General features: G+C 35.5%; 1 long non-coding RNA gene across 1 annotated transcript in view; it reads left to right on the top strand.

Annotated features, from left to right (window-relative positions):
• The window catches only part of LOC140342375 (uncharacterized), an 11,050-nt gene extending 4,859 nt beyond the window's left edge, over window positions 1-6,191 (top strand). Inside the window, exon 2 of the long non-coding RNA XR_011923064.1 lies at window positions 5,405-6,191. This is a non-coding gene — a long non-coding RNA (uncharacterized lncRNA). The remainder of the gene's footprint in view (window positions 1-5,404) is intronic.
• The last annotated feature ends 561 nt before the right edge of the window (window positions 6,192-6,752 follow it).

The following is a 6,752-nucleotide window of genomic DNA, read 5'->3' as shown; positions in this document are numbered from 1 at the left end:
CATTGGATAGTATTAATTTTGGTTGCCATTATCTATCTATCTATCTATCTATCTATCTATCTATCTATCTATCTATCTATCTATCTATCTATTTCAGTCTATCTATACCCACCTATATCAGAATAATTTCAGTCTTTTCTTCTAATTGTTGATGACAATTATTACATTCAGTTATCCAAACAAAGTAAATAGCAAAAGAGCCCGAAATGGCCATGCTTACTTTGATCATTCCACCCACAAACCTCCATTCTGTTAGTTATAAATTCAAATCACAGAGTTCAATTTGTCTTTCTGTTTTTCAATATCTTCGTACATTTTATGCTCAGTTTGTCACATAACAAATATTTAACTCATAGTTATTTTTATTCATTATGAGCCAGTAATTCTTTCATCTTTTTTATCCCCCTACAGAAGCATGGCAATTACTTAATTCTGTCACTATGTTTTATTCATGAGCTAAACTTTGAATATTATGCACACATTCTAGCAGATTTTTTTTCTTCAAGTGTCACTCTATTTTGTATAGTTATCCATTCTGCTGTCACTTCAATCCAAGGAGAACTGTCTTTTATTCCCAGCAGGCCTAGAAATTTAATCAGGGCGCTTTTGAAACTTCCTGTTTCCCCAAGTGACTATCCTGTTTGTCACTGAGCGCAGAGGGAGACCCCTGGCACACTTTTACCCGTAAAGGTCACATACAGAGGTCACGATATTTTTGTTTGAAAAAAAAAGGACATTTGTGGCCAAGGCAGCTGCGAGGTACATAAGTGAGCCTAATTCTATGGTAGGCCAGGCTAATGCACAGCACGCGTCTGTCCGGTCATCAAAACCACACAGCTTTATTCTGGTGCATTGACCTCTGACCTGTCTTGGCATTCCTTTTCCTTGTGGTTGCTGGGTACCAAAAGTAAAAGGAGTTTGTGGCAAGGGTACAGTACGTGCTCATTTACTGAACTAGTAAATGTCCTGGAACCAAAAAACTGAAAAACATGCAAATATTTTATGATGGTTCTGCCAAAAAATGGTAATAATTAAAATAATTGCTTAGCCAAAAAAGTAAACTAATACTTATTTATATATGTATGTATATATAAAATATAAATGTATATATAATATTATATAACGATATATATATGTGCTTACATATATTTAATTACTAACATATATTACACACATATATTGTGCAGTACATTTTCATCTCCAAAGTACCTCAATGTAAAAAAACAAAAAAACAAACAAAAAAAAAAAACAATATATCTATCTAGCTATCTATCAATATATATATATATATATATATATATATATATATATATATATATATATATATGAAGAGCTATTGATGTTTTATTAGCTAACTTTGACTATTTAAAGATGCCGGTTTTACAGACCCCTTAAGTCCCTTCTTTAATGAATTGAATAGCCAATAAAAAGCAATGTACACCTAGATTAGCTAAAAAATGTATTATCCAAACTTTCAATATTCTGAACTTTAATCTATATAAAATATTGATATAGTATATAACAGAAGTATTTTTAAGTAATACAAATACATTAGTAAAATTTAGTACCAATCTTGAAACAGATTTTTTTTTAATATGAATGCTTGTGGCATGTCCTTTAAAATGTAAAAAAAAAGTTTTGTTTTATTTTTTTTTTATTATTATAAATTTATTATTTTATTTTTTTTGCTAACTACCTATAAATTTGTGTGCACAAATTATATAGTAAAGTTTAAATGGCCAGACAAATTTTTATATTAGTGCACAAAATGTGCTGTTTCCTTGTATGTTATGTGTGTGACCCATGCTTTTTTAACATGTCAAAATCTAAAAAAGGAATTAGCATATTTTAGGAATTAACATTACACTACATACAATAAAAACACACACATATATTTTATTTATAGGCGTGTGTTTTTATTGTATGTAATAAATGTGCTGTTTCCTTGTACGTGAGAAATAGTTATGTGTGTGACCCATGCTTTTTTAACATGTCATAATCTAAAAGGACACATATATATATATATATATATATATATATATATATATATATATATTTAAAAAAGCTTCCTTGGCTTCAAAAGAATGGTAAAACTGTGGTAATTGTGTAAAAATATATAAAATATGTTGTAAAATTTAAAAACATGTCTAAAAAAATTTCACATAATTTTAAGACATTTTGCTTCGTTTTATGTCTGTTACACCCTTTTCAAGACAATTTAAACATGAAACGTGGAAAGGTGAGATTACAGGTCTTCCTGTACATTTTTCCTTGTCACCTTTTCCAAGAATTCCATTTCAGGATTTCTGATTTTTTTTGTGATTGGAGTTAGGCCTTACAAAAACTGCCAAAGGCCATGAGATTAAAACTCCTGTATGCAGACTTTTCAGATAAGCTTAATTGGCTCTAAAAAAGTCTTTGAGATAAGGCTAAGTCATTATCCAGCTCTGCTAAGCAGGAAGTAGAAATTGATGATGTAAAGTAGGCAAATATGGCTGTTTCCATGTAATGAAAGAATGACCACATATCTAAAAAGCAAATGTTTTAAAATAAAAACTGGTATAGGCAGATCACTTTCACATGATTTACAGTATGTTCATATATTTTAAAGAATAGCTTCATTTGTTCGAAAAGTTTTCCTTTAAATACACCATACCCCTTTGGTATAGCCAACACACTAAAATAATAACACTGGGAAACAATTTTGAACAATGTTTTGTATTATATTACTACATTATCCAACCTGTTTAATTTATCAAGGCCACATCCCTAATACATAACAATTCTAAATCTGTAAGATTCCACCAATCAATGGGACATTAAGGGTCAGCAAACTCAATATTCAAAATTAACTATTGTGTGAAAAAATGCTTTATAAAATAACATTAAAATCACCAACATATAAAACATAAAAAAAATGCAAACCAAACACAGTGTAGGATATTCCTTTTGTGGTGGCACTAAATGGGTGCACCCTTTTCACAGACTAATTCTGCTTTTTCAGGAAAAAAACAGGGATATCTGATGTTTGTGGCATGTGGAACCTCACCCACATTGGGTGGCAACCGACCCGGGGACAGCCATATGAGGATTATTTCTCACAGCTAACAATCAGCAATCCCAATATCACAATCTCTATTTTTTCATCATTTTGTCATCAGAGACTTTGGAGTAGTTCATCTGTACTTTTCTTCCATATTCGGTATTTTAGCAGAAACCACCACTGCTCAAAACATTTCCTTGCATTGTCTTTCTATCTTCCTCCTGGTATGTCTTTAGATGTATGTATCCATAAGTTTCTCAATCAAAGTATCTGCTTCCATGCTGCCCCATCGGATCCTAATCATATCATATCTATGATTAGGATCCGAAAGGCCAGCATGGAAGCACACGCTGTGTGGTTTTAGGCAGGGCCACAGTTAAAAACTCGGGACAGGGGATGTAAATATTTTAGTGTGCTGGCTACATTTAGGGGGCTGTTGATATGCTTAATGGACATTTTTTCCAAAAGTTTTTGAACATTTTTTTTTTTTTTTGGCAAAATGTTGCCTTTTGGAACAGTTGTCTTTTTGAGGTGTAATTAGGAAGATGATACTCCTTACATATATTCAGTATCCTGTCTTTTTTGGAAATGGATGGTACAATTAGATAGGATTACTGTCCCACTGTAAAGGTGTATCATGACCTACAGATGGTGCTTTTTGCAAATCCCCGCAAAAGGCGTCCATTTACTGACACCTGACAAGGAAAGGCGACCAAGCTATGGACAGTTTGGCCTTGCCTGTATACAGAGGTCACTCTACGTGTCATGGTGAATCTGCCTTTATTCAAACAAGCTGGCTCTTCTTCTGTCATTATCCTAGTGGCAGAAGGGACTGCTGACCTTTAACCTCTGTGGTTTTACATAGGTCATCTGTCACATCCCAATCAATGCCCCACAAACAACCTTTTTAACCCTGCATTGCCAGCTGTGTGCTACGCGGCCATTCTGCTCTCCTCTTTTCTGCCCTCGTAGAGTTAAATGAGCAGTTTTTAAATACAGCAGCGCTGATTAATGTCCACTTGTCCACTCTTTCTTGTTCAATCCCTGCATTATTTAACCTGCCAGTTCACTGGACCGTACGCCTTTGGGCTATTAAGAAAAAAAAATTTACATATATAGAATTTGCTAATGGTTTTTATTAGATTTTATATGGGCATGAATATTTTATAGCTAGATTGGAATATAACATAGAGTAAAATAAGTACTATAAAAAGAAATAACAAAAACACATGACATTGTAGATTTTGGGCTGGGGGCTTAAGTACATTTTTTTGTCACATGATCGTGCAATCAAATTGTTAAACATTAGGTTGCCTCCATTGGAACACATGACATGCAATGGGAATATACACATGTGCAAATTTAGATGCTTGATCAAGCATGCTCCAATTTAGTTGCATCAGAGGCAATCCTGATTTTTTTTTTTCAGCGCATGGATCCCATTGGGAGGAAGCAATTTATTGTTAACTGTAGCAAAATCAAACTTTTTCATGTGATTTTATTTTAATTGGACATTTTTTGTTTTGGCTTTGAAGTCCACAAATCACAACATGACAGACTCAGCTTTTCTCCCAGGAAAGCTTTCTTGAAAGCCTAATTGAAGTAAAATATTTTCTAGCGTATTTTAATTCATTTTCATTAGAAAGCAGCCACAGCCTGTATAGAAATGCCTGTTACTGCCAGCAGTTGCAGGCTCCCTTTGTGAAAGTTGCAGTCTCTCTGCATCAGTCCTAAGCCCCCTTTTGTTGTGGGCTGCAATGCCCTGCTGCAAATATAGAACATATGAAAGACTAAAAATAAATGCAATGTTATTGATACATTAATCAATTTAAAATAACAAAGAATTTCACTAATGCGTTTTACTACCTTCCCAATTATATTTGCAATCAGCTTTTATGCATACGGCATATAGTGGTCAGTAATACAATAAATTTGAGCTTCTTTAGCAAAGTTCAGATTGGCAAATTTTTCTTTTTTTTCCACAAACTGTACTTCTGTGGTTAACTGTATTTAGTCGACCCCTCAAAAAGGTTTATATTGGAATGAATGAGTTCCCACTTCATTTACTTTTTTTTTCTGCTGGCAATGCCTAAAGAAGCTTGGGGGCTACAACCTGTTACCTATCGGCAACAGCCTGGTGCCTGGGAGCGGTAAACTCGAGGTTTGTAACATCTAGTCTTAACATATAATTTATTTAGTAAACCTCAATCAATGTACGAGGGGGTGCTAAGAAGATCCTGGCTTTGCCCCCTTCCAGATGAAATAGAAAAATGAGTGTAGGGGTATATGACAGCCTAATATCTTAATGTAACTGTGCAAATATCATGTCTTTGTGATTCTTAAAACTGTTTTGTCTTTTAGTGAGAAGCTGTGATGGCAGAGGCACAAGCAAATTTCACGATGTTGGAGTTATGGGCCGTCATGAGGTTTTTGTTTCTCCAGGGAAAGTCACCAAAGGACTTTCACACTGAGATGTCACAAACACTGGGAGAGAAGTGTCCTTCCTACAGCACTGTCAAAACCTGGATATCTCGTTTCAAGACTGGGCATTTCACTGTTGAAAATGAGCCCCACAGTGGGCGCCCCCCAACCTCAACTGACCCGGCAACCTGCGATGCTGTCCATGAGCTGATTATTGAGGACCGGCGAATATCTGCAAAAAAGATAGCCCAGATACTTGCCATCTCACAGGAGCAAGTCGGATTTGTTATCACCACTATCCTAGACATGCGCAAGCTTTCAGCGAAATGGGTGCCAAAATGTTTGAACAGTGATCAGAAGAAGGAACGAGTTGAAGCATTCAAAGTTGCTTAGCCCATTTTGAAGCTGCAAAGGACTTTTTGGCTGAGTTAGTGAGTGAAGATGAAACCTGGCTCCACATCTATGATCCTGAAACCAAGGAACAGTCAAAGGAATGGCCCCCTACTCACCTGACTTGGCCCCTTTGGACTATTATCTGTGCCCGAATTTGAAGAAACACCTAAAGAGGCAACGTTTTGAGGACAATTCTGACATCAAAGATGCTGCTGAGAGCTGGTTTGCGGCCCAACTAAAGGACTTTTATTTGAACGGTCTAGAAAAGCTGCAACTACGCTTTACAAAGTGCATCAGTCTCAGGGGGGAATATGTTGAATAAATGTGTTATTTCATAACTCTGGCTCTCTTGTTTCTGAGCAAAGCCTCGTAATACTAGGGATATTCTGCATTTTCCAGTATACTGAAATATTGATATTGCCCAATCTTTATCATTTAGATATTAACAGGTCATTCAAATAAGGGATATTGAACATTTTCTAGGAAACAGTACAGCAAAGAGAATGAGACTCCATGAAGGTGGGAAGAAGACCCTTTACAGTCCCATCACACCCCGCCCCTCCCCAGCTGTAGCTTTACACTACATATTCTCAACCAGGGTTCCTCCAGAGGTTGCTAGGGGTTCCTTAGGCAATGAGCAATGATCTTGGGCCATCTGTAAGGGTGGCATTTTTCCCAATGGCCAGCAATGTAAGAAGCATTCTTCTATTGACCATAAAGCTAATGTACCATGAATTGGGCATATCATAAATATGGGCAAGAGTTCCCTGACACCTGAAAATTATTTCAAGGGTTCCACATCAGAAAGGCTGATTTACATTACTGAAAGCTCCCTAAAGCCAGTAAGTTAAACGATCCATCAGCAGGACCCATATGTTAAAATATATCATTGAAA

Source organism: Pyxicephalus adspersus, chromosome 12 (genome assembly GCF_032062135.1).
Source record: "Pyxicephalus adspersus chromosome 12, UCB_Pads_2.0, whole genome shotgun sequence".
NCBI lineage: Eukaryota > Metazoa > Chordata > Amphibia > Anura > Pyxicephalidae > Pyxicephalus > Pyxicephalus adspersus.
This window is presented reverse-complemented; position numbering and strand designations above follow the sequence as displayed.